Source organism: Sapajus apella, unplaced genomic scaffold (assembly GCF_009761245.1).
Source record: "Sapajus apella isolate SASKATOON/1434 unplaced genomic scaffold, GSC_monkey_1.0 scaffold38, whole genome shotgun sequence".
Classification (NCBI taxonomy): Eukaryota; Metazoa; Chordata; class Mammalia; order Primates; family Cebidae; genus Sapajus; species Sapajus apella.
Window position 1 is genome coordinate 5178978 of NW_022436978.1, and position 27202 is coordinate 5206179.

A 27202-nucleotide genomic window follows, 5' to 3' on the forward strand; every position below is an offset into this window, starting at 1 on the left:
TTGGTCTATACAAGGTTTCTCCACAGCAGGACTGTTGGAATTTGGGACCAGACAATTCTTTTTTGTGCTATGACAAGAAAAAAAGTCACATAGATAGAGTTAAGGAGTCTGGAAGTTACCTCAGAAAGATAGGAAGTTATCCATTAGAGAATCTGGAATTCAGAGTATATTTTCATCAAGCTTGATAAGTGTGTCACGATGATAGAGACAGGAGACAGCCGAATGCCGCCACAGGGGGCTTGCCTAAACATGCCCACTGTGAAAAATTCTGTCCCTCAACACATGTGCAGTAAGGGAAATAAATTAATGCGGAGCGGCTCAGACTAAAGGCACGTATATGCACTGGGAGAATGGGGGTGGAGCCACCAGGAATTTATGCCTAGTTTAGGGGGAGGAGCCTGGCCTCTTCAGCTAGGGTGTGATGGCCTGTTACTCAATCTGTAAGGTGGAAAACCTACATGCAGACCCCCTCTTTTTGCTGAGAATTTTCCTTTTCTCTATATAATTTCTGCCCTCTTAGCTTTTCAATGTGTCTTCATGCCTAATATTTCATGAGACAAGAACCTGGATTTTAGCTGAACTAAGGAGCAAAAAATTCTGCACTACTTTGGTGGTCGGAACAGGGACATGAGGAAAGGTGAGGAAGATGTGGACCCAAAAATCTGATTTCCTTTCACTTCTGAGCTTTCTCACCCTCAGACTTCTTCTGAAGGTAGAGGAAACTGCAGTCTTCCTCCCCTCGGCTGTCATTCTCAGAGGTTGGACTCAGTCCAGCCCAGTATTTTCTAAGGCATTTTCCTTATTTGGGGGGGAAGCTGAATGGCACCTACCTTTTCTTTTACGATATGGGGAGCGTTCCACCCCCACCTTAATAACCGCAGGTATGCACACAGGATGGACAGGTGAGCGGCAGCTCCATGACCCTGCTCCTCTCCCAGTTGGGACTGGGGTGCAAGGCCCAAGGGCCCCATGTGGCTGGCTGGCCAGAGTTCCCTGCCATGCTCCCACAGTGCCTTCCCCTCCCCCAGCCAAGGGGTCCAGCTCAGTCCAACAGCAATAAAAAGTTTGTCTCCCTGTTGGAGAAACCATTAGCATAAGAATAAGAGGATTTTCCCCCAGGTATCTGTCCCACCCTGCATGTAAACTGTTCTTATTTTCTCCACCTTGTTGGCAGTTAACACAGCCCTGCACTTAAGCTGTTTTTTTTTTTCCCTTTCCTCCACCCTGTCAAGAATTAGCTTTTATGCAAGAGGTTTTTCTTTTTTCCTTTTAGAAGACATTTTACTAGGTCAGGACCCAAATTCACAAGACACCCTTTTCTCTCCCTTGTTGGAGGAGGACTCAATTCCACAGCTTCATCTTAGCATTTGGCTTATGATAAGGAGTCCATGTAACCCCGAGACATATTTTTGCCCCAAACTCAATTCCAAGCTTCTACTCTTGGAGGCTACAGACAGCAGGGAGAACAGGGTATACATGGGTAAGAGTAGATAATCCCACCACCTAGGCCTCCCTGTTAACATGATGAAAACTGCACTGACACCCATGGGCAGCACCCTGCTGTGGTCACCAGGACTTGGGGATATAAGAATGGAAGAAGTAGGTGGGGCGCGGTGGCTCACGCCCGTAATCCCAGTACTTTGGGAGGCCGAGGCAGGTGGATCACGAGGTCAAGAGATCGAGACCATCCTGGTCAACATGGTGAAACCCCGTCTCTACTAAAAATACAAAAAGTCAGCTGGGCATGGTGGCGCATGCCTGTAATCCCAGCTACTCGGGAGGCTGAGGCAGGAGAATTGCCTAAACCCAGGATGCGGAGGTTGCGGTGAGCCGAGATTGCGCCATTGCACTCCAGCTTGGGTAACAAGAGTGAAACTCTGTCTCAAAAAAAAAAAAGAATGCAAGAAGTAAAAAGGACCCTTGTTCCTTCTTTCCCTCATATACCCCAGAATTTACTGGGAAGAGAAAGGAACCAGGGACACCTGCTCCCCTCTTTCTAGATCTTCGGTCTAGTTGGCTTGGAATTGAGCTTGGTGGAAGCGAACCCAGAAGCTTGACATGCTGGCAAAAGGGTAAATGTTGTTTTTTTTTTACCACTTAGGCCTTTGACCTTCCTCTTCCTGTGCAAACCAGTAAAAGGAATGATAAGGATCACTGTTTATATTCTCCGTAAAGTTTTGACTAATGAAAAAGGATTTATGAGGTTGATCTTAAGCTGTAGCCAATCTAGTGTGCTTTGCATGCCTTAATTGAGACTTGTTGGTTTGACCTGTGAAGTTACTTTCGATAAAGATCAAAAGCCAGAAATATTGGCTGCTTGGCATGGCTGAAGTCGAGTTATAAGAGATTTAAAGGGATTTTATTAAAGGGTACTCAGCTTAATTAAAAGTGGATATCCAAAGTCAGGCAGCATGGCCCACGCCTGTAATCCCAACACTTTGGGAGGCCAACATGGGCAGATCACCTGAGGTCAGGAGTTCGAGGCCAGCCTGGCCAACATAGTGAAACCCTATCTCTACTAAAAATCAAAAATTAGCTGGGTGTGGTGGCAAGTGCCTGTAATCCCAGCTACTCCAGAGGCTGAGGCAAGAGAATCGCTTGAACCCAGGAGGCAGAGGTTGCAGTGAGCTGAGATCACACCACTGCACTCCAGCCTGAGTGACAAGAGTGAAACTCTATCTCAAAAAAACAAAAGTGGATATCCAAGTTATAGGTATATTTAAAAGGCCTTTATGTTTTTCTCTTCTTGTATCTTGTTTTGCTGGAAAAAGATTTTTTTTCTCAGTCAACTGAATTTTTTTTCTACATTTTGCTTTGCCATTATTAATGCATGCATGAGAGACCCTAAGATAATTTCTAATAGCCTGGAACTCCTTTGGAAAAACAGAAAAGACAACACAGGTTCCATTTTGGGAGAAACCTCTGTTTTCCTCATGGAACCCCAGGAATTAAAAGCAGATAGATCCCTCTCCTCTCAAAATCCGTTTTTGTCTTCTAGCCATACCTGTTTATTGGACCCTAGAAACAGCATGATTTCCTAGCCTTGCTAAGTGCCCCACCCAGAGGCCAATAATCCAATTAGGAAATTGGCAAACAAAAAAACATAGCTACTGATCTGTCTATGTAGTTATATATGTGTTATATATTATGTCTATTAAAAAGAGCTCTAATTTCCATAAAGAAAAATGAATGCTTAGATCAAATATATTTTGAAGGAAAAGAGCTTTAGTGCCTCTTAGTTCATGTGACTTTAATCTTTGAGAAATAAAAACAGTCTTAAAGATTACTGATAAAATACAAATGTCTTTAAAATGTAATATGTGCTCTAAAGTATGCAGTTCAGATATTAGGTTTGCTAAATGTTTTAAGGTTATAAAGTACTTCTTTGGCTTTTGAGAACTGTTCCACTTGCCTGCTTTACAACTTGGTAAGGCCTGGGCACATATGAAATTAACCACTCCCCTAACTATACTGAAAAGAGTCAAGCCTCACCTGAACCTAGAACAGAATTAAAACAACTTACACGTTTTACATTAAAGTTAAGAATTGCTAAGAATTATCATTATAACATGTAATTGAGACTACTGAAAATAGATTTACATGCAAAGTGTGTAAGAACAGTAAGGTGTTTTTATTAAAAGATTATAAGAAGGCATGGAAATGTGAAATTTTACCTAGGGTTAAGGATTGTTTTAAATTAGATAAGATAAAGCTAAAGGTTTAAACAAGTTATGGAAGGTTTCTAAAGGGTAAAATCTTTCAAAATAAACTCTGTGTGTGAACATTAAATTCAAAAGTGTATAATATGGTTCTTCTGTAAAATTGAGCATTGAAATAAAAGCAAAACAAGGTTTTCTTAAGGCACTAATCTGCTCTTTAGTAAAATTTGTAAAATGTTATAAAAGGTTTATAAGAATCTTACCTCATGGTCAAACTGGTTATGATTGGATATAATGGTCTATAAGATTTAATTTTTTAAATTGGGATTGACATTAATAGTAAACAAATGCAAGGCTGAAATTTGTATTTCTCTGTCTTGAACAGGATTTTGATGTAATAGTAAAGGCTAATGAAAGGTTTTTGTTTTTTCAAATTTTTGAGCTATCATTTTGGCAAAATTAATTATTTATAGTAATCTGGAATTCTATTTTTTTTCTTGAGATGGAGTCTTGCTCTGCCACCCAGGCTGTAGTGCAGTGGCACCATCTCAAGTGGTTAATTCCATATGCCCCCACTGAAACCTTCACCTCCTGGGTTCAAGTAATTCTCGTGCCTCAGTCTCCGAGTAGCTGGGATTACAGGTACCTCCCACCACACCCAGCTAATTTTCGTATTTTTAGTAGAGACAGGATTTTACCATGTTTGTCAGGCTGGTTTCAAACTCCTGACCTCAGGTGATCCACCCACCTCAGTCTCCCAAAGTGCTGGGATTACAGGCATGAGCCACCACACAGGGCTTGGAATTCTATTTCATAACATCAAGTGTTTTAAACCTCTAATATATTTAACAGGCTTCCCAAAATCAAATTTCAGCTTCAAGGTTGTCTTTCCTTGCTCCTAGCTATTGGATGCTACAGAGGGTCCCTGGAACACTCAGAAGAGATAAACAGGATTGACATGGTTAGGTACATGGAATTGTCAAAATGATGTTTAATCTTCAGATTATATTTTAGGGGATATTAATATATATTCTGAAATTGTATTGGATGTAATTCTAATGTCTGAGTATATGTTATCAATCATAATTAAGGTTATTATGTTATTATAAACCACAGAGATAACCAAATTTTCTTTGTCATTATATTTTTAACTGTAACTACCCTGGACATTTTATCATTCACAGACATTTGTCTTCTTTTGATACTCTTCAAAGGATGGTTTATAATCAGCCATAGGGCTTTAACAGGTGCTCTCAAATGCAGGTTTCTGATAACCTTGGAGATCATGACATTGGAATAAAGGAAAACATGCAGGACCCATGAAGAGCTTAAATGTTCATGAATATCAAACAACAAGAGTTAACAGAAATGTACTGAACTAATAGAAAACTGAAGTAATCTCTTTTTGAAGCTTTTGCTTGAAATGTTGCTGATCTTTGTTTTGTTTTCAGAGTCAGGGAAACTTATTTTGAGCCATTAACAGCCTTTAATAATTGAGTAAGATAAACTCCTGTGAACAAAATTTGGAGATATTTGTTTCTCTCTGCTTGGCTTCTCCAAAATTTGAAAACTAGCTGCGAGTATTCTTAATTTATGGCAATATAGTTTTTTGCATCATTGCAATAATAATATTCTTTTGCAAGAGGGTGCAATTGGAGAAATTGGTTGTTTTCCCAAGGCTTTGACTGGAAGGCTTTGACCTGATTTCCCTTTTAGAAACCAAGCTTGACTTACAGAGCCAATAAAAGCCACTTGGGAAAACTGACTTCATACCTTGTTTACACAGTCCCCATACAGGTTTCCTAACCTGCAGTAAGTAAGGAATGTCATACGCTAACAGGCCCAGGAACCCCATATTCTTGGGACTTCAAGAAGGGAGGAATTCACCCAACTCATAGTTATTTAAGGGTACAAACCCATGGCTGGGCTCAGCTTTGAAAGTCCTGAGATTCTTTGTCAATTTTTAAAAGCCTATGTAAAAACAATTACTCTTGCTGTACTTTATGCAAATAATCAGGCTAAGTACAAGACTAAAGTTTATTTTGGAAACAACTCAGTCCTATCATGATTTATTTTTAACAAAAATGAGAACTGGAGAGAAATTATATTTCAAGATTTATCATACCTTTGTCATTAAATTCTAGACTCATTAGTTGTTTTTTAAGTTTTTTGTCCACATTTTAAACTAATGCTGCTTATTCCTATGAACCAACCAGTAATCTCTGGCTGCAGCTCAGAAGAAACAAAAGTGATGAGTAAGGTAAAAATCTGGATCAATATTCTAGTTCTGGGCAATTACCCTGCAAATCCTGCCAGGTGATTGAAGTAAATAAGGTGCCTATAACCCAGAGGTTTCTTTTTTGGGAAAATAATACCAAGGGAGCTAACCAAAGCCAAGCCCCACACACCCAAATCTTAGCAGGCATAACCATAGCCACCAGTTATCTGGGTGCATCAGCAGCCTCAGGATTTCTGAGCTGTCCTTACCATCCCTCCTTTATTTCATTCTGATCATGTCTTCTAACAAACTGATTTGTCTGTTCTCACCTTCAGGCCATTGAACTCCAAACAGTCATGCAATTGGAGCCTCAAACGATGGCTGCCTTTTACCAGGAACCCTTAAATAGGCCTCTGAGGGAGATCTGACTGCTGCTTTTCCAAAACAGTGCACCTATCAGCAGGAGGCAGTTAAGAACAGTTGTTATCCTTATCCTTATTCTAAGGGCAGTTAGATGTACTTCTTTAGAGGGGGAAATAATATAGGCAGGAGACAGCCAAATGCTGTCCAGGTCACTATGCACAGGTGCTTGCCTGAAGATGTCCATGGTGAAAAGTTCTGTCCCTTAACACATATGCAGTAAGAGAAATAAATCAATGTGGAGTGGCTCAGACTAAGGGCCTGCCTGTTCACTGGGAGAATGGGGTGGAGCCACCAGGAATTCATGCCTTATGCAGGGGGAGAAGACTGGGCTCTTCAGCTCATGTGTGGTGGCCTGGTATTCAATTTAGTGGGATGGAAAGCCTGCATACAAGACCCCTCTTTTTGTTGAGTTTTCCTTTTTGCTTTAATAAATTCTGCTCTCCTCAATTTTCAATGTGACCCTGCACCTAATTTTTCCTGGTCATGAAACAAGAACCCAGATTTTAGCTGAACTAAGGAGCAAGAAATCCTGCATTAATAGTATAACTTAAAACATCAATTAGGTAGTATGCATGAAATTAACCTTAGGTCATGAGAGCCCCCTATTTAGATGCTCAACTTCCAAGCAACCAAGATGAGATAAAAATGAAGAGCTTATGAAACTACTAAGCAAGAGGAAAAGGTGACACTGAGGAGCTGTATGAGAAAACAGTGCTTTCAAACGTAAGACTGTAGTTGTGTGGCTAAGTTGAAAATAACAGAAAACTCAACTCTAACTCATTTGACAAAAGATGTTTATTGGCTCACATAGCTGAAAAGTTCTGAGGTATGTCTGCTTCAGGTAAGGCTTGGTCTAGCGGCTCAAAAGATGTCACCAAGGATCTAGTTTCTCTCTATTTTGCCACTGTCTTCTTTGGTATTGGTTTTAGCCTCAGGCTCCACATGGTAGCACCTGGAAGCTCTAGAATCTCCCCTCTTAGTAGAAAAAAAAAGTTGCTGTAGTTCTAGGCCTCACATTTTCCTATGTGCCACACAGAGGACAGATAATATCTCCTCTGGTAGCTCTCAAAGAAAAGTCTTTCTTTTCCAGAAGGCCCAGTATCTCCTCATATCACAGTGGCTCTGTGGCCAGGGATGGGATAAGCTGATTGACACAAGCCAAACTATATAAATTTTTATGAAAAAAATCTCCAGTTGAGTTTACATATTCCCAATCCCAGAATGGTGTCTCATGAAACAAGGGCAATCAGTTTTCTCAAGACCTGGACTACCCTCTGCTGTTGCCCTAAATTACTTTGGTGACCTCACAGCAACTTCTGAAGAAAAGGTCCTAGAGTTGACAATGTAACTGCAATGTTGCCTCCATCAAATAAGGTTTTCAGCGAGGCAGACTTATGAAAAGCAGTACTAATAAACACTTGTATACAAAAAATATCTACAGCCATACACAACCATTAGCAGTGATTGCCCCTGTGGAGAATTGAGACATGAATGACAAGGAAATTTACTTTTCACTGAACACCCTTTTCAACTATTTCAATTCTTTTTTTATTATGTGCATGTTACATTTAGTCAAAGATAAATGTTTGAGAATTTGAAAAATATCAAAGAAATGCAGTGTTGGTCCTCAAAGAGTCATTTAGCTGAGATTAAGACTGAGACATGAGACTATTAGAAAAATATAGATGACACATAATTAAATACTAACTTGGGTGGTGCTGAGGAAGACAGATCTGCTTAGCTGAAGGAGCTGGATCTAAGTGATGAAGGGAAACTAAAAGCACAGGAAAATGAGCAAATAATAACGGGCAGAGGCATAAATATGTACAACTAAGTAAAGACCAGTACGAACTCTGCAGTCAGATAGGCCTGGCTCCAATTTCAAATCTATAACTTACTGAGAAACCCTGAATGAGTTTTATAACCTCTTTCAATTCAGATTTCTCATTTATAAAATGGGGAGAAGAGCACCTACCTTAACAGGATTGTTATACAAATTAATCAATGTATGTATAGTGGTTAGCACCTGATAAGAGTAGCTGCCCAACTAAATGATGCCTTGTACAAACATCACAGAACAGAGGGACCAATCTGGCTAGAGTACATGATATATGTTCAAAAGGGCAAGATAATACCGGCTATTAAAGTTAAGGGTTACAGCAAATTGTGAACGGTCATCTCATTTTGTCTCTGGGGTTCCTGTAGCATAAGATTTATAAACAAGTATCATCACCATTATGCACTCACTCATGTTCAAGAAGGTGAGAGATCTGACAGTTATACAGTTTGTCGCTAGCATGGCGCCTCTGGTGCTTAATTAAGTCAAAATTCTGACTGAAGGCCTTCCCACAGTCATTACATTTGTAGGGTCTTTCCCCAGTATGGATTCTTTGATGTTGAATAAGGTGTGCCTTGCAAAAGAAGGTTTTCCCACAGTCAGTACATTTATGAGGCTTGTCACCAGTGTGGACCCTCTGGTGCTGAGCAAGATCTGAGTTCCACATGAAGCCTTTCCCACAGTCCTTACATTCATAAGGCTTCTCCCCAATGTGCATCCTCTGATGTCGAAGATGTGCTGGGTTTCGAGTAAAACTTTTCCCACATTCCTTGCATGTGTATGGTTTCTCCCCAGTATGGATCCGTTGATGTTGTGTAAGGTTTGTGTTCTGACTAAAGCCCTTCCCACATTCCTTACATTCAAAGGGTTTCTCTCCAGTATGTATTCTCTGGTGACTTCCAAACAAAGGCCTTAGCACATTCTTGACATTTATAGGGTTTCACCCCACTGTGAATTCTCTGATATGCAACGCAATGTGATCAAAAACTGAAAGCCTTCCCACATTCCTTACATTCATAGACCTTCTCTCCATTATGAGTTCTCTGGTGTTGATCAAAGTCCTCAATTTGATCAAAACACTTGCTGCATTCTTCACATATATAGAATGTTTGCTCATTTAGAATTGTGTGATATATACCAATGAGTTTATTGATAGTATTCTCTGAACTCTCTTCTACTGAGATCTTCTCATCCTTGACAATCACTTCTATAATATCATTTGTTGAATTTTCCATACTTCCCCCATTGAGGTAACCAGGCCATCTCCCTAACCTGCTTTTCCCTTTACAGGTTTTCCCAAACCATAATTCCCGGGATCCACACCACCTGGGTCCACTTGATGGGACCATGAGGTCCTGTGCTTCCTCAAGAATTTCCCCCTTCAGAATAAAATCTTTCTTCCTCTTCCACACGCCCTCTGAAAAAAGAAATCAGAGCTACAAATGTCATCATTATCCATGACAGTGCAACTAAGGTCGCCAAGTAGTATTAATATGTCCACTTCTCTCTAAGTGCCACCCATGTCTCAGTGGCCTGTCCTAGCTGAAAATGGCAAAAACAAGGCTAACACACAGAAACCAAAAGCAAAAGACAGCAACTAGATAGAATCCGAGGGCTATGATTCCAAGCACCAAACCAAGTCCCAGGGTAGGCTCTCAGAAAACAGGTGAATTGAATCTAAGGCAAACAAGTCAGAATTCCTCCTAGGTAGCTGAGTACAGTTTATAACATGAGAAGAACAGGCCAGGACATAGGGCAGAGGACCTGTTCAGAAATAAGTAATCCTTAGTGGTATACCTGGGAACCTGGGCTTGTCACACACGTGGACAGTAGCAAGAATGAGCTTCCTCACACTTTTCAACACTAAAGTATAGTATAGTCTTCTCTTTCAATCCAATCACCAAGTTCACCATGAAACCATGAAAAGTGCTTTCTCAAACTACTCCAGGCAGAACTGGGCAAAGACTCCCTCCTCTTTGTTCTCATAGTATCTGATTCACATTCTGTTACAGCTTCATCATTTTTCTGTAATTATACATTTATGTATTATGTCACATTAGAATGTGAGTCCTTCCAGGATAAGGACCATAAATGACTTGACTATTTTACCCCTAGCAACTAATGCAATGAGTAAAATACAGCATCTACATTAAAAATATTGGGTGATCATAGCAGCCAAATGGACAGGCCATCTGTTCAGTTTAAGCCTAAGACCCAAGACCCATCCTTTTTTAATTAATTTAATTGAGCTTGTCCTAATGAAAGTTGGAAGCTTAGGGTTTAATTGGTTGATTTGGGGATTTGGCCCCCAAATTTGTTTAGAACTATAATAGCAAAATGAATTTTTACATTTTATAAAGGAAAGATAGGAAAAGGTGTGACTGGGAAAAGAATGCTCATTTCCCTCTCACTTACCAGGACAAAGTAGGCTTGGACCCTCTCCTTGCAGTTTCAGGTTCAATGGCTCTTCCACCTGCTCAAGATGGGAAATTCCAGCAGGCTTTAGAAATAGATATCCTGCCAGGGTCAAGATACAAATGAGGCTGGCTCAGTCAGAGGAGTGAGGACCATCAAGAAAGGAGTAGACATGGAAGTGGTAGGGAGGGAATAAAGGTGGGTGAAAAGACTTGTAACACAGATAAGCAGAAATTTGAAGGTATATGAATATAAAGGATAGGCAGGGTGCAGTGGGAGGCCAAGGTGGGCAGATTACCTAAGGTCAGGAGGTCAAGACTAGCCTGGCCACCATGGTGAAACCCCATCTCCATTAAAAACACAAAAAACATCAGCCAAGCATGGTGGTGTGCACCTGTGTCCCAGCTCCTCAGGAGGCTGAGGCAGGAAAGTCACTTCTTGAACCTGGAAGGCAGAGGTTGCAGTGAGCCAAGACTGCACCACTGCACTCCAGCCTGAGCAACAGAGTGAGACTCCACCTCAAAAAATAAATACATACATACATAATAAAGGATAGAAAATACTAGAACAGAGAAGCTACAATTCTATCAGTTCCCAAAGATATGAAAACATATCACTCATTTTTAAATGTCAAGAAGAAATAGAAAAGACTAAGGCCTTTTCTGCACCTATCCCTAGGAGATGAAATTAAATTCACATAGGAAACAATCAGGATGTGATGGAATTGCAGAGAGCTATTCTTGAGGACTCCCTGTCTAGGCAGGCTATTCTGGGAAAACATAATCTCCTAGTTTCCTTCCTTCCTATCCATTTATTGCTTTCTCATTCCACAAAGATTCAATGATGGGGTTTCTCTATAGCATCCATAAAAGATGAACTCACACCCTCACTCAGCCATTTCCAAAAGTCACTTCTTACTCAGTAACACACACTACTGTTCACAGAGATCCACTCTAATATGCTTTACTTCTGCTTTCACTAGAACTGTCTCTTTGTAACCCTCATCCAAAACCTCCCAAGAAACAGATCAATTCTACATCTTCAAATGACAAAGTTTTCTGTTGCCAAATCCAGGAACTATGCATCTTCTGAGTATTAACTTCTATAAGACAAAAGTGGACTTTGAGTAGGGACAGGTATGTGCCAAGGAAGTCAGCTGCAGGTCAGAGAGTTAGAATTTGGTCAAGGAGCAACTTAGCTGTTGGTTTTCTAACTAACGCAAAGCAAAGCAGAGAAATTCCCTTAGGTGGTAAGGAGAGGAAGCACTGAGAATGCAAAGGATGCTGTGGTGGTCTCCCTACACCCATCGCACTCCTCCCCACTGTAAAGTAGCTATGTCCTTTGTAGGGAGCTAGAGTAGGTGGTTGGGTATCCCAACTCCAATTCCTAGGTAGGCTCTGACTTGGCTAAGCCAAGCAGGTTAATCCCATCCCACTCACTACACAGGAGACTGATTCAGGGAGTGGCAATTCAGACCAAGTCAATCAGTGCATAGTAGTTCTCTTGCCACAGTAATTGACTCAGAACTGGCATATGACTTAAAGTAATCCATTAGAGAATACTTAGGACCTTGATTCACATTTTTTAAAGCCTAAGGAAGGCCTGCCTGGTTTCTTCCCCTAGGTATGAGGCAGTAGAGTCCTGTTGCTACCACAAATCACCTTACAACCAAAAGGGGAGCCAGACTGTAGACAAAGCCAACACGTATGAAGACAGACCAGAGACTGTAACTCTGATCAAACTGTACCTGCAGCCCACTCAGACTTCCCAGTTATATGAAACAACAAATTCTTCTTTTTTGTTTAAGCCAGATTGAATTGGGTTTTAATATCTGCAATCAAGAGCATTCTAATGTGAAAAGACAGAACAAGGAACTGTGAGAATGAGGAAACTGGGAGCATGGCGCAAGTCTCACTGTGTCCACAGAAGAGCCTTGTGGGAAGATGAAATGGGGCCAAGGACACAACCAGGAAACACAGTTATCACTAGGAAACTAAGAGCAACAAAGTCCTGTTGGGCCTAAAGTAATCCCAGGGCTTTCCCCTGCGGAATAGGAAATATTTGGCTGAGAGTTGAGAGTTCTTGGTTTCTAATGATAAAGATGGCCATTATAACCCAAGCTGGAAGACTCAAGCAGGCCAGGAAGTAGAAAGGGCACCAAAGATCAGAGTAAACAGGAAACTCAGGGGGCAAAGATACGTGATAGCCAGCAGAGATGGGAAAGGGGCAAAACAGGTTAATGAAGATGGCACGCAGAGGAGCCAGGATGAATAAAACAAGGACTCAAGAAGATGGAAAATGTGGGAACACACAGCGGAAAAGGAATCCCACTAGTGTCTACAATACTAGGTTAAAAGAACACGGATCTATGACATTTTAATGATCATGACAAAGAAACTGGTCAGATGACCGGCACATGTGCCCTCACTCACCTGAGGAGATGCCCCTCTGGCCCTCTCCATCCAGAGCTCCCCAAGGAGCCGAGCACCAGGGTGCTTCGCCTCGCTCCAGCTGGGAAATCAGAGCCGGTTTGGGAAATGGAAATGCTGCTTAAGGGGAAGGAAACAGGGCAGGCAAGTGAGTGGTGTGACACAGAGTAATCCCAAGGCTCCTCCCAGGCCAGTGTCTTCAGGGGCAGGAGGGGAAAATGAAAAATAACTAAGAGGAAGAAGAAATGGAATTCCAGGGTAAAGGACAGGAGAGGAGCCAGGAGACTTACAAAGGTTAGGAAGTTGACAGAGGACTCAACAACTGTTTGAGTCAGCAAATGGATAATTTCACTCATTGAGGAATTGAGTCCTCAATTCTTATCTGTCCTCTCCCTCTTAGTGCTCTCAAGTTCAGACATCCTCATGAGGATGCTTGGAATTGGGCTGGATCTTGCAAACCGAGAGGGCAGGGAACTGAAGGCTCAATGGGGCACCATGAATCTGCTCTCTTCTCACTATCCCCACAACACAAGGGTAGGGGTTGGGCAGCTCTCACTCTGGGGCAAGGAAATCCTGTATAAGGCCCAAACTGATACCAGGACTTCCTACTTCCCAACAACTGCTGAGATTGGGTCATTAAAAATCTAAGAGCCTGAAGCTGCCACTGAGCTGAGGGTTATCAACAACTCCTGAGCCTTTGAGAAAGAAGCCAGGAAACTCTGAAGGGTGGAGGCAGGGCCCAAAGGGAGAGACCCTTACCCAGGGAAGCCACAGACCCATAATTCTCCAGCATCACATCCCTGTACAGGGCTCTCTGAGCAGGGCCCAGGCTGATCCATTCATTCTCAGAGAAGTAGACGGCCACATCTTCGAAGGTCACTGACTCCTGAAACAAGAAGTGTTTAAATGCCCTAGGACAACCCCAGGACCAGGCCAGGAGGAAGGGGAGACAGGGCACCAAAAGGTACTGTGGGGATGCCTGTGGGGATTCTGGGTTCTGAATATCTACAGGTACTCTCTCAGCAGAAGATTTTTGCCTCCTATGTACAGAGACAAGGCATCAGCCATCAATTTTCTCATGTCTTTTCATCTTTATTTCAGCAAACATCATCTTTTTTTTTTAAGAGTCTGCAAACGTTTTCTAGTTTCATCCTTATATCCCAAACCACATCTGTACTCTAGGTCCCATCCTCTCTCCACAATGTGTCCTCCTTCAGAGGTCACCCACCCTTGATAACAACTATCATTTATTAAGCCTGTGCCAAGCACTTGACATATATTACTTATGTCTCATAGCCTACAAGGAGGGTATCAGATGGAAATTGAGGCTCAGAGGGATTAACTTCCCCAAAAGTTCCAGAACTGAGACAGAACCCAGGACTGTTTGACTCTGGCTCTTGCCTGTTAGGCCATACTGCCTTCCATCCCCACTCCTGCTATCCCTGCTGTCCCTGTGTAGGACTCTTCCTTCTCTGTCCTCCCCAGTCACTGCCACCAGCCACGGAGGCAGCTAGGGGATCCTCCCAACACTCATGTTGCCCTGGAGACTGTACTCCACAGGGCAGATCCTTGCTGTGACTTTACTCCCTGCCCTCCCCCATCCACAACACACGCTCTCAAACATCCCACCTCGCTTCCCCAAACTCCAATCTCCACGTCCCCATTTTCTACATCTCTAGGAATCTCAGCTCCTGCATGTTCTTTCCTTTCTCTCATCCTCTTCCTTGAGAAACAAACAGTGCTGACCTCCAGCCATTGAGAGTTCCTGTAATTCTCAGCACTGCCTCCCTCAGGGTCTCAGTCTCCATACTGTGTAAGGTCTGTGCCCTTGCACCTGCAGCTACCCTTGCCTGAATATCCAGTTCTCTCCTGTTCCTGCACTGCAAATTCCTTTTCAACCTAATACCCAGTTCAAACATAACCAGCTCTGTAAAACTGGCTCTGAAATTCTGGCCATTCATCCCCCTACAGCACTCTGTGCACTCTGCCCCAGCAGTCGGCTCAACCCCGTGCTGTTGCACGTCTGCTCTCCTTGAGGCTCATGTCCGGGGGTGTCGACTCCGCTCTGCTGCCTGTCCCTCGAGGCCCCCCATTCTGGGTTGTACCCCCACTTCCCAGCGGCCGCAACACTCCGTCTCGGGGCCTAGAACCCAGGGCAGGGCCGAGCCTGCTTCCAGGCTCCAGCCCCGCACTCACCGGGCACGCCCGGGGCAGCGTGAGCTGAACCGGCAGCAGCTCGAAGGCAGGGCCGAGGTGTGTCGCGCTCACCAAGGCCGCGGCTGCCACAGCCCAGCTCGCTCTCCGGGAAAGCGAGCGCCCCCCAGACCCGGCCGGAGGTGCAGGGGTCGGGGAGGAGTGCTCTGGACCTGGGCAGGCCTGACGCTGCACCCCCGCGCCCTGCAGCCGCCCGGGTAAGACCCCCAACTCCACTCGCTGCCACCCCACGCACGGCTGCCCACCCCACGCACGACTGCCAGCGCTAAGCGCCAGCCAGACTCCCGCATCCGGAAGGCCGGGGCTCGGGGTGCTCCGGTTGCTCTAGGACGGCGGAGGGCGCCGCGTCTCTGTGGTCCTCCTTTCTCGCCCCGGGAGGGAGGGGAGAGCGGTCCGGTTCTCTTGGAGACTGAGGATCCCAGGGGCCGCTACCGGGATAGGGGTGGAGGTGGCTGGAGAGGAATCCTTCCCGGGCGCTCCAGGGCACCCCTTCCTCTCCAGCTCGCTGCACCCCAGGCGGACAGCTATATGCTGATAGGAAGTAGCGGGTACTTCGACTGCACCTGCTCATTTCTCTCTCCTTTTACCAGTTTCTGCATTCCCAGAGCAGACGGGTGTTTTATGTTATATCTTCAGCATTCTCATCTTTGTGCGTCTAACATTCACCTAATGTCTAGCACCTCCTGGGGAGTAATTTCTTTAACTGCTGAGAAATATTTGCAGAATTGTCCACGAAAAGTCAAACTGTAAAATATTTGAAGAGATTTATCCTGAGCCAAATATGAGTGACCATGGCCCGTGTCACAGCCCCAGGAGATCCTGAGAACATGTGCCCAACGTGGTTGGGCTACTTGGTTTTATACATTTTAGGAAGACATAAGACATCAATTCATACATGTAAGATGTACATTGGTTGTCCGGACAGGTGGGACAACTGGAAGAGGGAGGCTTTCAGAGCATAGACTGATTCAAAGATTTTCTGAGCAGCAATTGTTTACAAGAGTTAAGTTATTTATTGTCTAGAGAGTTAGAATCAACAGAAAGGGCTGTCTCAGTTAAGATAAGGGCTTTTGGAGACCAAGGTTTTATCATGCAGATGGAGCCTGTAGCAGGCTTCAGAGAATAGATTGTAAATGTTTCTTATCATTATCACACTACCTGATGGTCTGTGAGACTTAAAGAGGCTGTTCCATCAGTCTTAAGGTCTGTGTTGATGTTAATGCTGGTCAGCTGGGCCTGAATTTCAAAAGGGAGGGGCGCATAATGAGGCATGTCCAACTCCTCTTTCCCATCATGGCCTGAACCAGTTTTTCAGGTTAACTTTGGAATGTCCTTGGCCAAGAGGAGAGATCCATTCAGATGGTCAGGGGGCTTAGAATTTTATTTTTGGCTTACAGAATAAAAGAATGAATAAATGTTGAACCAACTTTTCAATTGAAGAAAGTAAGGCCCAAAGAGAGAAAATGGCTTACCTAACATCACACAACATGCCAGGAAATTACATTATTTTAAAAGTTGTGAAAATAAAAGACTACTCAAATGAGAACAAAGACAATTATTCAGAACTTGCTACATATGAAAAGAGAGTCAGCCCTCATCATCTGCATTCAGCAGACTGAAAGGCAGAAGAGTGGGGGAAGCTTCATAGTGGAAAAAAGGAATGGCTTCAGGCATTCCCTTATTGGAAGTTGTTGGCATGGGAAAATTACAGGTGGGCTTACTAGAAGCAGGACATCTTATGTGAGCCAAAATCATGCCACTGCACACCAGCCTAGACAACAGAGCAAGACTCTATCTCAAAAAAAAAAAAGATACAATAAGCCATTTTTAGACTCATACGATGTATTTACACAGACAGCAAAAGGAAGAGTAGCCAAATAGGCCAGCTCCCCGGGTCCTCGTCCTACATGCTAAAAAGAATGCCATGAAACAAAAGGGAGCTGGATGACTGCAATGTGCATTGTAGGATACCCCATTTCTGAGGAGCCAATTTTAGACTGCAGCACTGCTGCAGTCTAAAACTGGCTCCTCAGAAATGGGGTATCCTACAACGTACATTGGATTGAGTGATGAACTTATGTAGTGGCTCATGTTCTTGAGAATTCTTAACCATATGTATGATAGGTTGGCAGGTACAATTGTGGACCTGGGAGGACCCACCCTACTCAGGTTATAACTGTTGACTGTAACACTACTTCCTTCTGGGGGAACAAAGTCTCATGCTTCATCAGAATCTCAGAGGCAATGAAAAACTGTCTCATGACAGCCTCCTACAGGAGACATGGAAGGGAGTGAGGGATGACCTTGTAAAGCTCCTCTTATCCTCTTGTGTTCTGGAGGATCACAAGACAACATGCTAAGACTTAGAATAGTTACTGTTCATGCCTTTGCCTGTGTGGCCTATGTAGATATATGCAAGATTGCCAGGGTACCATGGCAGAGTCATTCCCCTACAACTCTACCTCCCAACCTATCACACATACGGTTAAGAATTCTCAGGAGCATAAGCTGCCACATAAGTTCATCAGATACTCTAATTAATTGTACTGATAAAGGCTTAGACTGGATCCATTCCATTTCTCTTAGGCAACATTAAATCAGAGTAACTAAGATTACAAGTCCCTGTAGTTTAATCAGGCCCACTGGATGGTAGACAGGTTCCCAATCCAGATCGAAGTCAGTTAATAGGGCTGAATGCAGGTGAGGCAAGAGGTGTTGGTAATGGCACATATCATGCCTAAGCTAACCAGCAGGAAATCCAAAACAATACAATTGTCCACTGTCAGTCATGCTAGAGAATTTAGAACAATAGGTGGTCTGCGAAAAATGTACAAAACAGTCCAGTGATAACAGAATGATGCTAAAGGAAATAATATAAATTTTCAGAAAGTTAACTTTGTTATGTTGTATCTTAGTGAGGCTTTGGGAAGATTCAGATTGTTTGTTTTCCAGTGGTCAAGTTGATAGTGATAGCACAAGTCTAGGTTAAATCGGCCAGATATCCTGCAGATAGTAGCTAAGATAAATTAATGGGCCTTCCTTCTGAAACCACCTTTGCAAAAATTATAACTGAGAAAATTATGACAGTGGAAGAGATCTGAACTAACCGACTCCCTCTTGCTTTTAACCTCCAAGCTGTCATTGTTCATTCCTGGGCAGAGGCCAAACTAACTTTGGGAGGAACTTAGTTTATAATTTAACTTTGAAACAAAGACGGTAACAGCCCTTTCCCAAAACAAACCCCCTTCTTGCCCGGAGAGGAGACTGCCCTTGCAGGACTAACGAATTAGCCACGAGATTAGAAATTATGGTTTAAGAGTCATGCAGCTGGAGGCTGGAGTATTCTGAACTTCCCTAAATTGTTCCTGGGGATAATATCACGCTTGTAAAACCTAAGATCAGTGCTTGAGGTGTTTTGCAGACCCTGCACTCAGTGGATCAGCTGGCACCACCCAGATCAGTAAACTGGCTCATCTGGCATTGGGGCCTCCACCCAGGAACCGACTCAACACAAGAGGACAGCTTCAACTCCCTATGATTTCATCTCTGACCCGACCAATCAGGACGTTCCACTTTCCAACCCCCTACCCACCAAATAATCTTTTAAAACCCCAACCCCTGAGTTTTCAGGGAGACTGGTTTAAGTCATAATAAAAACTCCAGTCTCCCACACACTGGCTCTGCATGAATTCTCTGCCCTTTCTGTATTACAGTTACCATGTCTTGACAAATCAGCTCTGTCTAGGCGGCAGGCAAGGCAAACCTGTTGGGCGGTTACATCACTGCCCCTGACAACCCAGAGTCTAAGGTGTTCTCTTCTTACCAACCAGGGTTGTTGTTCCTCTCTTTCCACAGCTACACGATCAATATGACTAGTCCCTCCAACAATCACTCCACCTATTTCCCAACTCTCCTGTGTCTTACCCACACCATACGCTCAGATTCATTCCTAATTAGTTCAGTAGTTCCTTTCTTATATAACTCATAGCATCCCAGAATGTCTCCCAACCTCTGACATGTGGGCCATGCCAAGACCACCTTAGGAGTTGTCCTCTCATATTTATGATTTATGATCACTATAATCATTATCTGTAATTGCTCAAATCCAATTATCACAGCTGGGTGGCAACACGCGCGCACACACACACACACACACACACACACACACACACACGGTATCAGTCTCCCGCCCCTGGCTCTTATTTCCTACTGTCAAACTGCAACAGTTCAGTTTCCCAGGGTTAAGCAAAGGAGGGGGAAAAAATAGAGAAAAATTAATTATGTGGTTATGTCTCTTGTAGTCAGGGCCTTCTCCCACTCCTGAACTTTGCGAAAGTGTTACTGGCAGTGAGTCCGCAATAACTGGTGAATCCGCACTGATCCCAAACGTTGTCTTCTCAGAGGAGAGATTTCAACTGACACACTGAGGCAGGTTTTAAAGCAGAGGCAAAGGATTATTAAAAGAAGCAAAGCACACTTGGAAGAGGGCCAAATGGGGAACTTGTGAGATCAAGTGTCCCACTCAGCCCTTAGCTTGGACTTTTTTTTTTTTTTTTTTTGAGACAGGGTTTTGCTCTTGTTGCCCAGACTGGAGTGCAGTGGTGCAATCTCGGCTCCCTGCAACTTCTGCCTCCTGGGTTCAAGCGATTCTCCTGCCTCAACCTCCTGAGTAGCTGGGATTATCGGCACCTGCCACTATGCCCAGCTAATATTTGTATTTTTAGTAGAGATGGGTTTTCACCATGTTGGCCAGGCTGATCTTGAACACCTGATCTCAAGTAACCCACCCGCCTCAGCCTCCCAATGTGCTGAGACTCCAGGCATGAGCCACCATGCCTGGCCCAAGAGGAGGCTTCTATTGAAACATTTTTTTGGTTTGTGCCTATTGGCCATTCTAGGTTGCAGGCTTCCTCAGTGCTCCATCTGTGAGATATGAGAGGCAAAAAGAAAACCCAGAGAGCTCACTGCTATGTTGTTCCTCAAGTCCCAAAGTCCCTAGCCAGTCCACTTTCTTCTTTCAACATTTCAGAATTTTCTTATGTTTCTGTGTCGTATAATCTCCAGAGTTTCATAGTTGTAAGAAGAAAGACTAGCAAGAAGTAGGAATATGCCATCTTGTCTAGAATCAGAAATTGGCACAAAACATTTTCCAAAAACCTTACAGGGTGGTGACATTAGTGAAAATGGCAGAATAAGGACCTCTAAAAGTTTTCTCTTCTAAAAAAAAGTGACTAGAAAACTAGCAAAAAAGAATTGTCAGAATCAACTTTTTCAGGAGATTCTAGAAGTTAACCTCAGGCTTATAGCAACCTAGAGATCATTTATTCAAGAAAACAGCTGAATCTTGGTAGAAGCAACAAGTTTTGTGGTGTTTTAACTTGCCCTATTCCCATCCCCCGTCTCCAGTTTTGCAGTATCCTTGAACAGCAACAACCCACAATCATAGTGAAAATCAGCAACCTGGCAGCCACCAAAGGAGGAAGATGTGGTTGGAGTTCCTTCAAAACCTTATTCCTGGAGAACTGTCATTATTTGACCTGTCTAGTGGTTCCCTGGAAAATCCCACTTGCAAGGCTATCTTTATTTGACCCAACTTAGAGCTCACTCAGTGCAAAAGGCTTTTTCATGAGGGAGTCAGTCAAAAACGTTTAGTGTTAATTGTTCCATTTTGCAGCTGCCTAAGGTGATGGATAAAAATTGGAACAAATCGCCGGGCGCGGTGGCTCAAGCCTGTAATCCCAGCACTTTGGGAGGCCGAGGCGGGCGGATCACGAGGTCAAGAGATCGAGACCATCCTGGTCAACATGGTGAAACCCCGTCTCTACTAAAACTACAAAAAATTAGCTGGGCATGGTGGCGCGTGCCTGTAATCTCAGCTACTCAGGAGGTTGAGGCAGGAGAATTGCCTGAACCCAGGAGGCGGAGGTTGCGGTGAGCCGAGATGGCGCCATTGCACTCCAGCCTGGGTAACAAGAGCGAAACTCCATCTCAAAAAAAAAAAAAAAAAAAATTGGAACAAATCACAGGCTAATGAAAGAGCTTAAAAGGAAAACCTGGAGAATGAGATGTACATAGAGGCTTTGAACGGCTCTGACATATTCCTAGTGTGGGAAGCAGAAAAGTTCCTTTTTAAAGTTTCCTATTTAAATAAATAAATAAATAAATCACAAATGTGCTAATAACTCTTTGTTAAGCCCTATCCTATGTAGCTGTTACATATGCCATGCATAAAGGCACATAACACATTCTGTATCCTTGTACTTTAACCAAATATCTTTGCTGGACATGCTCACAGGCATGTCCCAGCTCTCCATTGCTTTTACCTGTTTAGAAAAGTTTTAAGTTGTTAGCCAATCAGGTTTTAGTTCAGTGTGAGGTCTGGCTTCAGCCAACAGAGATCAAACACAGCAGTAAGGATGTCCCCAAATGCGTAAGGAATAAATTTGTGTGTTTTCCTCTATTCATTGTACTCTCATGGCATGATGACTAGTGAGGGTACCCTTCCTGCAGTCCAGGAAGTAAAAATTGCATTGCTAAAAGATCCTTTGTTTCAGTGCTAATTTTTCTTTGTGGTACCAAGCATCTATTTCCAACATCTAGGAATATAGATGTCCACATATATGCATAGAGCTGTGCATATGTCCAGGAAAGATATGAGAAAGCTTTAAGATCTCACCTCTGGCTGACCCTGAGGGTCTGTGCAAGCAGAAAGTGAACGCCAGGACAGAGTTGTCAAACACCTGGCTGAATGCTGAGGGTGTACCTAAACATGCATATATGGAAGTGGCACAAAGCTTTTTAAATTGAGAAAGAAAAGAACTGTCAACCCAGATTTCTATGCCCAGTGAAAATATCCTTCTGGAACAAAGATGAAATCAAGATATTCTCAGATTATGGTGATAACCTACAGATCACATTTGGCAGGCTTCCAAATTAAACACCTGGGGAAGGTCTTGTGATTCATGGCTAAATCCTGTTTCAGAGTAAACAATCTTGTGAATTCCCAAATTTTATTATTAGTTTCTCAAACTGTTGATGTACTGATTAATATGTAAGCTGCTGACGTGGAAAAGGACAATGATTTTTTTTTTTTTTCCCTAAACCAAGTCTTGCTCTGTCGCCCGGGCTGGAGTGCAGTGATGCAATCTCAGCTCACTGCAACCTCCGCCTCCCAGGTTCAAGCGATTCTTCTGCCTCAGCCTCCTAAGTAGCTGGGATTACAGGCATGGTTCACCATGCCCTGCTAATTTTTGTATTTTTAGTAGAGACAGGGTTTCACCATGTTAGTCAGGCTTGTCTCAAACTCCTGACTTTGTGATCCGCCCACCTTGGCCTCCCAAAGTGCTGGGATTACAGGCATGAGCCACCGTGCCCAGCCAATGATTTGTTTTTGAATCATGACGTTTTCCTGATTTGTTTCTAAATCATGAAGTTTTACTGATTGCCTTGCACATAAAACATTTTAGCCTGTATATTGTCATCTGTAGACAGTGATTGTAACCTCTATATTATATTCTCCAACAAAAAAGGACAATGCCTATTATGGGTAGTACCCTCAATAGGAAGGTAGGGTACCTATATAGCCTATTGACTCCTATGTAGGTCCAATATCCCAAACTGTTGCTCCAGAGTTCCCTTTATGACTCAATTGTGTGGCTGGCAGTTCAGTCCCGACCCATCACAAGCCCAAAATAGCAGAGCCACAGGAAAAGAATAATTTCAAGGCTTTGTTCCTGACACTCCCATTTGGCTGCCCCAGCTATGGCACAAGCAGGCCCAGGTACTGCTTGTCCTGCTCCTCCGGAAGTCGCAGAAGGAGAGCCATGGCAGCATCATGGAGCTAACTCTCCAAATGCACAGAGTGCAAGAGCTATGGGGGCATAGCTAGATCATTAAATTTTAAATGCCCCAGATAGCCTCAGGGCCCAGGCAGAGGTGTGCCATAGGGGCAGGGCCACCACAGAGAGCCCCCACTAGGGGAGTGCCCAGTGAATATGGGATCAGGGCTGCCCCCAATATCCTAGACTGGTTGAGCCCCAGCATGCAACTATATCTAGAAACATCACAGTCAGAAGACTCTAACCCATGAGAGCTACTTTGTGAGCTGCATTCAGCAAAGCTCTGGAGCAAGGCTGCCTGGAGCCTTGGGGACCCATTCCCCACCCTAATGTGTCCAGAAGTGGGGACATAGAGTCAAAGAAGATTATTCTCCAGTCTTAAGATTTAATGTTGTTTTCCCTGTTGGGTTTTGGACTTACTTGGGACCTGTTATCCTTTCCTTCTTTCCTACTTCTCCCTTTCAGAATGGGGCTATTTATCCTATGCTTGTCCCACCATTGTATTGTAAACTAAAAATAAAATTCTATGGCCCACAACTGACCGAATGGACCATCTCTTGGCCAAGAGAATCACAGAGTAACCTTGAAAACTGAGTTCTTGGCCATAATCAGTCTCACCTCATTATACCCACTCCCTTGCTAACCACAATTAGGCTTTCTTCCCTAAAAGTAAACAGAAACCAGACCTTTCAAAATCTTCCACCACTGATATCAACCAACTGCCTAATGCCATTACTCCTTTTTTGGCTGATAAAAAACCACCAACCATGGAGTGGTTCAGGCCATTCTATGGAAAATGCATAGTAAGGGTGAAGCACATCCTCTGCTTCACCTTTTGACATCAGAGAACCAAAAACTTCACCTTCAGATCATGCTAATGCTGCCATTTTTGAATATGGGTCCCATGGAGAAGCATGAAGCTCAATTGTGCATGCGCACATGCCTCCTCAAAACTACTCATCACACTTCCTATAGCTTATTGAATATGTATACTTGGCTATCTTGCTCAGCATAAATTCCTATTCCCTTTCCTCTCCCTCAAAGTATCTGTTTCTGGCTTCTGGGTGGAGGCTATGCCTCCCAGCCAGTCAGAATGGCCACCTTGTAAGCTGCAATCCTTTATGAGAAATAAAGGTTTCCTTTCCAAATGTATGAACTTCATCAATCTTCATTTGACAGTATTTTAAAAGCACATAACTTGTTCAATTTCACAGGCTTACAGCTGGAGGAAATTTTGCCTCAGGATGCATCACACCTTGCAGTCTCACTCATATTGGATTTAGATGAGAGTCTGGACTCTAGACTTGAGTTGGTGCAGAGGCCAAGGCAGGAGGACCACTTGAAGCCAGGAGTTCAAGACCAGCCTGGGCAATATAGTGGGACCCTGTCTCTATAAAAAAAATTTTTTTTAATAAAAAAAAAAAAAAACTTATGGAGCTATTGGAATGGAATGAATGTATTTTGCCTGTGAGATGGATGTGAATGTTGTGGGGCCAGAGGCAGAATTCTACGGTCTGACTCTGTCCTTCCAAAATTCATGTTAAAACTTAATCTTTTTTTTTTTTTTTTTTTGAGACAAAGTCTCACTCTGTTGCCCATGCTGAAGTATAGTGGTGCGACTTTGGCTCACTGCAACCTCTGCCTCCTGGGCTCAAGCGATTCTCCTGCCTCAGTCTCCCTAATAGCTGAGATTACAGGCACACAGCACCAGGCCCGGCTATATTTTGTATTTTTGGTAGAGACAGGGTTTCACCATGTTGGCCGGGCTGTTCTCAAACTCCTGGTGCCAAGTGATTCACCCAGCTCAGCCTCCCTATGATTTCTGCTGTTTTGGGGTGCAGTGTTTTATATTTATATGTTAAGTAATTGGCTATTGCATTGTTCAAATTCTCTATTTTCTTACTTATCCTCTGTCCAAATGATCTATCCATTATTGGAAATGAGGTAAATAAGTTTCCAACTATTATCATAAAAATGTATTTATCTCATCAATTCTGTCAATTTTTGCTTTATGTATTTTGAGAGTCTATTATTAGGTGTGTAATGTTTATAGTTGTTTAACTTGTCTGCTGTATGGAACATTTTATTAATAGATTAAAACTGCCATGGCAAAATTATAACTGATACAGTGAAACAGATCCGACCTAACCAACTCCATCTTCGTTCTAACCTTGTTTTTGTTCATTCCTGAGCATGGGCTGAACTAACTTTGGAAGAAACTTAGTTTATAGTTTAAAACAAAGATGATAAAGCCCTTTCCCAAAACAAACCTCCTTCTTGCCTGGGGACTAGACTGCCTTCATAGGACTATCGAATTAGCCACAAGATTAGAAATTATGGTTTAGGGCCAGGCGCAGTGGCTCATGGCTGTAATCCTAGCACTTTGAGAGGCTTAGGCATGCAAATCACCTGAAGTCAGGATTTCGAGACCAGCCTGGCCAACATGGTGAAACCCCATCTCTACTAAAAATACAAAAATTAGCCAAGCATGGTAGCAGGTGCCTGTAATCGCAGCTATTCGAGAGGCTGAAGCAGGAGAATTGCTTGAACCTGAGCAGCAGAGGTTGCACTCCAGCCTGGGTGACAAGAGTGGGATTCCGTCTCAAAAGAAAGAAAGAAAGAAAGAAAGGAAGGAAGAAGGAAGGAAGGAAGGAAGGAAGGAAGGAAGGAAGGAAGGAAGGAAGGAAGGAAGAAAGGAAGGAAGGGAAAAGAAATTATGGTTTAGGAGTCACAAAGCTGGAGGCTACAAGATTCTGACCCTCCCCAAATTGCTCCTGAGAATAAAATCATTGTTGTAAAACCTAAGACCAGTGCTTCAGATATTTTGCAGACCTTGCACTTGATGAATCAGCTGGCATCACCCAGATCGATAAACTCGCTCAGCTTTGACTGATAAAAAACCGCCAACCTGGGTGTTGTGGCCGCCAACCAGGAACTGACTCAGCGCAAGGATTCAAATAGATCCCAGAGTTACAAAATAGTCACTTTAGACAGTTCTGCCAGTACAACGCTCCCTAAGTGGTTGAGATGGATTCTTGGTGCTTCCTCTTCCACCAAATTCTCTGCTCAGAAGTCCTCAGTAGTTCTCCACTGCCTGTCAAATGAGATCCATGCCTCAGATGAATTCAAGACACCCGGAATAGGCACCAAGCCATCTTCCAGCTATTTGCCAGATCCTATTGCACAACTGTCACAAGGATGATAGTGATCGACAGGAAGGTGACATCATACACGGGCAAAGGATACTACTCCAGTCTCTTCATGGAAAGTCAAGCTTTCCTGGCCCTCAAATTCCCCATGAAGGTGCATTATTGCTGAAGATACTGCTTGATTGCAGTGGAATGCAGAGGAAGTTCAACCAAGTATTTTACAAAGTTCTCCTTGCCTTGGGTTGCAGGGAGTGGGGGAACTTACACTATCCAAGCTACTCTAGAAACCATGGCATTAAGATCACATTGTTCACACTTGCAAATGCATTGGTCCCCTCTTATCTGCAATTTCACTTTCTGTGGTTTCAGTTATCCACAGTCAGTCATGGTCTGAAAATATTAAATGGAAAATTCCAAAAATAATTCATAAGTTTTAAATTGCATACTGTTTTGAGTAGTGTTATGAAATCTCACACCATCCTGCTTCATCCCACTGTAAACCAAAAGTATCTGAGAAAGGACTTAATCAATTCTGAAGTTTATTTTGCCAAGGTTAAGGACACACCCAGAAGACAGGTCTGTGTCTTTTTCCAAAGGTGACGTTGAAGTGTTCAATATTTAAAGGGGAAAAGCAGGCTGCAGGGGAAAGAGAGGTCATTACTGAATCCACAGGTTATAAGAGAGAAGAAGTAGATAGGGGAATATTTAATTATGTATTCATCTCACTCTAAGTAAATCTGCAGCTTACATAAGATAAGGTGAACATGCAGTAGCTACCTGTGGAGATTTTTACCTTTTATTTGTAGCTATCCCCTTAGGAACAAAAGGAAAGGCAGCTTCTTGCATGACTCAGCTTTTAGCTTGACTTTTTCCTTTCGGCATAGTGAATTGGGTCCCAAGTTGTTATTTTCCTTTCACATCACCCAGCTCGTGGATTATCCCTTTGTCTAGCATATCCATGCGGTATATACTACCTGACCATTAGTCACTTGATACCTGTCACAGTTATCATATTGACAG

The 27202-nt window shown here is 43.2% G+C and overlaps 1 protein-coding gene and 2 long non-coding RNA genes across 4 annotated transcripts in view; 1 reads left to right on the top strand and 2 right to left on the bottom strand.

Moving 5' to 3' along the window:
* KRBOX1 (KRAB box domain containing 1) overlaps nt 1-27202 on the bottom strand; it is a gene marked incomplete at its 5' end in the record, with an annotated part of 52908 nt that overhangs the window by 19879 nt on the left and 5827 nt on the right. The gene's annotated exons all lie outside the window — the stretch shown is intronic.
* Nucleotides 6767-25397, top strand: LOC116564786. Its single transcript, XR_004275098.1, has 3 exons — nt 6767-6840; nt 9259-9264; nt 25379-25397. It is a non-coding gene; the product is annotated as an uncharacterized LOC116564786 (long non-coding RNA).
* Nucleotides 7081-16001, bottom strand: LOC116564787. 2 transcript variants are annotated; one of them, XR_004275100.1, is made up of 4 exons: nt 13741-16001; nt 12985-13101; nt 10553-10654; nt 7081-10162 (listed from the first exon to the last, which is right to left on the bottom strand). It is a non-coding gene; the product is annotated as an uncharacterized LOC116564787 (long non-coding RNA). The 2 variants fall into 2 exon arrangements; XR_004275099.1 differs by having other exon boundaries at nt 12985-16001.